The 6357-nt window shown below is 48.8% G+C and overlaps 1 long non-coding RNA gene across 1 annotated transcript; it reads right to left on the reverse strand.

Moving 5' to 3' along the window:
- Positions 1 to 247: 247 nt before the first annotated feature.
- LOC139051291 (uncharacterized) lies at positions 248 to 6100 on the reverse strand. Its single transcript, XR_011509315.1, has 2 exons — positions 4921 to 6100; positions 248 to 532 (listed from the first exon to the last, which is right to left on the reverse strand). It is a non-coding gene; the product is annotated as an uncharacterized lncRNA (long non-coding RNA).
- Positions 6101 to 6357: the final 257 nt, after the last annotated feature.

The following is a 6357-nucleotide window of genomic DNA, read 5'->3' on the forward strand; positions in this document are numbered from 1 at the left end:
CCGGTACCGAAGCGTCTGTTTACCATTGTTTGTGCGGCAACAGCCTATATTCCTGCATTCAGGAGTACGAGTGTTGCAAGCATTCGTAAAACCTTGAAGTTGTGCCAAGTGAATATGTAAAGTTATCGCTCTTTACTGTCCCTAACCTATCAAGGCGGCCGAGATGGGATAAAACGCCCTTGGCTTCAGCTTAGAACCACCTCGTGTCGCTCAACGAGAGTGGCCAGGCGTAGACGCAACCACCACAGACAACGAAATCCTTATTTAATCAAAAATGTAATACAATCGTGAAGAAAGCGCACGAACTTGAGCCGCCAGAAGTGACGGCACAGAAAGGCGACATCACCGAGACAAACAAGCGCGGCCGTGCCACGACAGCGCGTTCTCCTCGCCTCGCTGTGCATTGTGGGCGGCCGCGTCACCGAGGCTCGGCCGCTGCAGCTCCCCGACGAAGCACGTGGTGCGCATGGCCGCGCGGCTGCGTGTGGTCCTCCAGCGTCGAGCAGGGAAGCGGGGCTGCAGGGTCGGGACACTGCGACAGAAAGGGCCGCCATCACCTCGGCGCTTGCACTCAATAGAAAAATAACGCACAAAAGAAAGTGCGTGCTCGATCGAAACTCCGCGCGAAGGCGGCGGCGAGTCTGAAAGCGCACAGTATGATGACAACCGAAGAATTCCGAGCCGACCGTAGAAAAGACAAACGACAGAAAAGAAGAAAAAGAAGAATTTGAGCACGCGCGGATGCCATGCCAATATCGCGGCCACGGACAAAGGTCACTTGCCTATAACAAGGCGGACTGCATACCAACCAAAATGGCTGTCCTCCCATCATCATCAGCAGCAGCAACAGGCAACAGCAGCCATTTTTATGTCGACTGCAGGACGGAGGCCTCTCCGTGCGATCTTCTACTACCCCACTCTTGCGCTAGCTGATTCGCCCCCCCACGCCCTGCATGCGCCTGCAAATTTCCTAATTTCATCACCCCACCTAGTTTTCTGCCGTCCTCGAGTGTGCTCCCGTTCCTTTGGTACCCATTCTTTAACTCTAATGGTCCACTGGTTATATACCCTACGCATTACATCGCCTGCCCAGATCCCTCTCTTTCTCTTTATGTCATCTGGAATGTCGGCTATCCCCGTTTGCTCTCTGATCCACGCCCCTTTCTTTGTTTCTTAACGTTACGCCTAACATTTTTCCTTCCATCGCTCTGTCGGCGCAGTCCTTAACTTGGTCTCGCGCTTCTGTCTTAAACTCGAAAGTTTCTGCCCCATATGTTAGCACGGGTAGAATACAATGATTACACACTTTCCTCTTGAACTACAGGGGTGAGCTGGTGCCCTCCCATAAGAAGCCGCTAATGTTGCCTTGTGGGGGCTGTGAACGAGGTAAAGGGAGAGAGTGTCTGCTGCGTAAAATGTAGTCGCTTGCTCGCACTATTGATTTACGTCTGACATATCATTTGGTTATATCAAGGCTAGCACTAACCTTTACTCACAATGTTTTGGTATATTTTAACGCTCCTTGCACGGCAGTCTGCGAAATCTGGTGTATAACCAAAGTCTTATACGGGTCATGATCGATGTTATTTGCACACCACTTGGAACGAAGACTAGGGAACGACAGAGACAAGCGGTTTTGTCTGTCGTTCCCCAGTCCTCGATCCAAGTGGTGCGCAAATAACATCGATCATGAATTCTAACCAACTATCCCAAACCACTACCCTTCTTATACACGGGGCCTGACTATGGGCCCATTAAACTGCGATGAGCTATCATTTATGAATGAGGTCTTCCACCACGGCATTTAACAGCTCGTGATGGTTTCTAGAGGCCATATCCACCATCATTCATGGAAGTTACGTTTTCCGCCCTATGATGTTACGCGCCAACATTTACATTCACTGCAAGAAGCACTCACTTATCGATAATAATGTTATTGGCATCCCCTTTCAAACGGCGCGGTGATCAACGGTGACATAGCTTGCTTGAGCTAATCATATTATAAAGTTTAGTATAGCTACTGCAGTCTGATGTTTTGCCGAGCTTTTTCTGATATTGTAAGGTTACCTGTGCCTGTAAGAACGCCGGCATTTGTTCTGTTGATTTTGTTTCCCACGAATACTCTAAACGTGTCTTGCTTATTCGGACTGCTGACCATGGTAATGTTCCCGTAAGCTTTCAACACCTGCGCTTGTTCAATGCCGACATTCCCTACTGCTCTGGCTGCGCTTTGCATTGCAGTTGCAGCTGCACATTGCATCTTGACATTGTCATGTTAAAATGGGTTTAGTCTTCTCTTGCAGTAGACACATGCCACATCCTGTTGAGAATATTTGCCCCTTTGTGCATTTATGTTCGGGCTGCCTGCTAGGGTGTCAAATCGCCAGACATTGTCCTTTGTCTTATCGTATAAATTTTATCTCCTTTCTCGCTTGCCGTATTTGTAAGTATCCGTAACCTTTTCGGGCAAGTAGCGTTCCGTGGCTTTCTCGGCCGCGGTCGAACTTTCTCAAGGGCTGTGCTCTCGCGCGAACCGAGTTGCAGGGCGAGTTCAACGCCGCACGGCTTTGAGACGCACATAATGTGGTGCATGGGACGTTGTTCATAGGCACTGCAGTACAGCCTAGAGAACTGCACGGGCCCGGGCCGACCCGAAAGCACGGGCCAGGCCTGGTTAAGATGTTTTTGGGTGGGCCCGGCGCGGGCTCGGTTTTGACGCTGCGGACACCGGGCCGGGCTCGTTCGCTAATTAACCTGGGTCGTGTTTCAGAGCGCGCGCGGACGTTCTGCATAGATGCAAAGCACTCCGTGCGAAGCCAAACTGACACGTTGTAAAAGCTGGCTCTCAGTTACCTCACTCGACATAATAAAAAAATAATAAAGTGTGAATTCTAAACAAACTTGCTTCCCCCCCCCCCCCTAACTGACACTAAAAGCCGCTGTTTATACGATTATTTTATTGCGATTGTGCTATTTTTCAGCATTTTATTTCTTGAAAACACTGATTGCTTAATCGTCACTGAAGTGCGCATGGCAATCTTCTTTGTAGGCCTTAAATAGAAGCTTCGTCCCGAGTTCGGTAGGGTCAGTGTGGTAGCTCAAAGCCCTCACTTGCTGTAGCTTTCTGGTCAAAACGCCGCTATGGATTTCAGCCTTAGCTTAAACTCATCATATGCCTTGCGATATTCCAACGTGATCTCAATTACTATACCGTGTTTATTATTATTGTTTTTTAAATGACCACCCACTGCACATGTCCATTTCGTATGCTGCTGAAGCCCTGATAGGATGGGCTGGGGAGACAGAAGGAGACAGGCGCCCCCACCCAATCACCACTTCCAACACCAGACGAAATTAACGTGTCCACTACAGAACACACCCTTGGTATGGGCGACCACATCTCAAAGCAGCATTATTAAGCTTCTAGCTGTGAAAAAAAGGACCAATAAGACTTATAGCTGGTGGCAGTTACAGAACTTAACTTTTTATTCAATAAAATATTCTTTGTATGGACATTCTTTTTGCATACAGGTTATTATATTCTCTCGAATTTTGTCTGCCAAGTGTACCTAACATCTTAAGGCTCGCTCTAAAACGGCACGCATACATCAATGCATTTGTACGAGACAAATCAATGGTTGTTTTCGTGTGTAAGAACAAACTACGGTGAACGGAGCTTAGAATATCTATTGCCTAGAACGCTAAATATGTATGACCGTTCTATGATGTGTATGATGAAGTTTATAGCTTCGCTTCGTTTAGGTTATATTTTATTAAAAGGAACAAATAATACTGTTTGCTAATAGATAACTAGTTTGCGTTCTTGCTGTTTTAGTTGATGTTTCATTCCCCAGTCTTTCATATAACATCTTGTCCTTCTGAAATGTTATTTCGCCATTGCCTGCTGGCATAAATTGTGTATGCGTGCTACCCCGGTATACCATATATCTGTATTTATACTCTGGGCCCCAGATGTTCTCAAGCTACATTTCTGTAACGTTTCACTAGGGTGCATTCCCTAATTGACTGAAATAAATGAAGCAATCATTAATTCCCCGCAGTGCCTCAAAGAGCCACCGCAGTTGGCGTTCGCCTGTGAACGCGCCCCACAACGCAAGCAGGGGCGTCCTTCGCGTCGGCGCCTTGTCTCCGAACTTCGTCGAGCAATTCCCGACCACCGGCCTTGGTCTACCAACCACACACAACCGACCAGGAAAACGGGTGACGGAGCCACAGAGAGCTGTACGATTTAAAAGGTGCAAGTCAACGCGAAGGAATGAATGCACACACCATCTGCTTCATCTCAAAGGGAGGAGATAAAGTGAGAAAGGCAGACAGTGCACTTTTTTTTTTTATCTCGCACCATCGCTCTCTCACTTGCTCGGTCCTCAGCGAAGGTCGTGCGAATCGTTGCAATACATGGAAATAACGGTGCACCGCCACTGACACGATGCGCTAAGAAGTTCGACTGTATAGAATATCACACATTATCTGCGCCGGTGATGTAAACGCACTGACTCGGACTATACAGATATCTGATAACAAGCCGCACACCAATGCCATACGCTCACTGGGCAGCGCCTTGCCAGTTTCGTGCAATGAAGCGAAAACCGCCGATGAGGATCGAGAATCGGCTAAGTGTCACAAAGAGCGTGTAGCTCGCCCTTCGTGCGCCGCTTATAATCCTGTTGCACACGGAAGAATCAGCGACGGACAAAGGGAGAGCCTCTCTCTGTTCATCGTAAAGAGCCGCTTGTCGCCCCAGGATGAATGACGCGAACCACAGTATTCGCTGCCCTACGTTGAACTGCAGTGTTGTACATAGTTATGTGGGCAAGCTTGGCGCTTGTCGACTGGCGTGTTAGCTTCATCAACTGTCTTAGCTTCATCAACTGTGCTGTGGGTGCACGGAAAACCCACCTCTGAACGGCGAAGGGTCCGGACGCATGTGGGCTTTCGTGCTGGAGCCTGAAAAGTTGTGCGAGGTGGAAGCTCCGAGAGAGCGGAAGTGGCCCGACACGTCGCCCATCGTTTACGGACTGCGCGTGCACTTGCAGGAAGCCTTGAATGAAGACTGCCCCGTCTTCCTCGGTGAGGTGGCACGTGGCGACTTGCTCAGCCGTGTGCGTCGACCCGCGGCCAACCATGTTTAGATTCTGGTAGTGCAGCCACAAGCGATGGGCAAAGCCGCTCATCGGGAAAAAGCGCAGTGTGGCGGCCCCGATGCAAACTTGGCCGCAGGCAGGAGCGTCGTGTAAGCGCCGCAGGAGCCCGCGCAACTGCATTGGGTGACGTCACACTCGGCTCGTTACACTCGTACGGCCGCAGACTAGGACCTCAGGAGACGATGCAGAAGCCTGGCAGATGCTGCGCGTGTCACATGGAACGAGGAGCTGCGTGCTGCGTGCTCGAGCTGATCATGGTGCATGTCGGGAACTATGGCACAGACCCACTTGAGCGGACAGAAGTCTGGTGGCATGGGTATATGTCCAAAATAAAGGACTGTTCTAAAGAGCGAAAAAAATGTAAGAACGAATGTCTAAAAATGGAAAGAATAGATCGAAACTGAGTCAGACTAACAATACATAAATTTCGGGAAGGTTTCATATACGATGGCTATCCAAGTATGCGATTAGTCGAAAATTGCAACTTATGAGGCACGTACTCAATTTATGAGGCGCTTCGTGCGGGACACACTGCTCCTTCCGTTGACGCCACCTGGAATTCCGCGCATCATAGTGGCACCGATACAGTGATTCAAGTGGGAGGCAAAGATATTTGTTGAAGCACGTACATGTACCCTTTCGGACACGCCAAGGCGAACAACCCACATTTTTCGACTGCACTATTCCGGTACCGGCCCATATATCTGCTAGGACAGCTGAATAGCTGTATAATGAGGAGAAAAAAAAAGAAAATCTTGCCTGAGTATGTCAAGAATGCTTTTCGCATTAAAATATTGAAATATTATACAGTTCTCCCTCACTGTGGGAATCGATCATATCCGAAGAATTTAGCAGGTTTCTGGCTGTGTAGAACAAGGTGGAACAACGTGCTTTTGTAAGGCGAGCAGCTGTGAGAATGACGCGAACGTCTGTGTGACGACAGCAGCGATATGACGAGGACGACAGTGACGACGACCGAACGACGGCGATGGCAATAATTTATGCTGTGGCCTCTCCACGTGAATTCACGGCACGCGTGTTCCTCGGACCTACATAGGTACTGTATGGGCGTAAGCAAAATTATGGCATCAGCTGCGACTAAGTGTTAATACAGTGCTACGTGCCCGCGTCTATGTTAAGTGGTTTATGTTCAAACGACGGCGCAGTTTGTATTCCGCCAAAAAACTTTAAA

This window comes from Dermacentor albipictus, unplaced genomic scaffold (assembly GCF_038994185.2).
Source record: "Dermacentor albipictus isolate Rhodes 1998 colony unplaced genomic scaffold, USDA_Dalb.pri_finalv2 scaffold_11, whole genome shotgun sequence".
NCBI lineage: Eukaryota > Metazoa > Arthropoda > Arachnida > Ixodida > Ixodidae > Dermacentor > Dermacentor albipictus.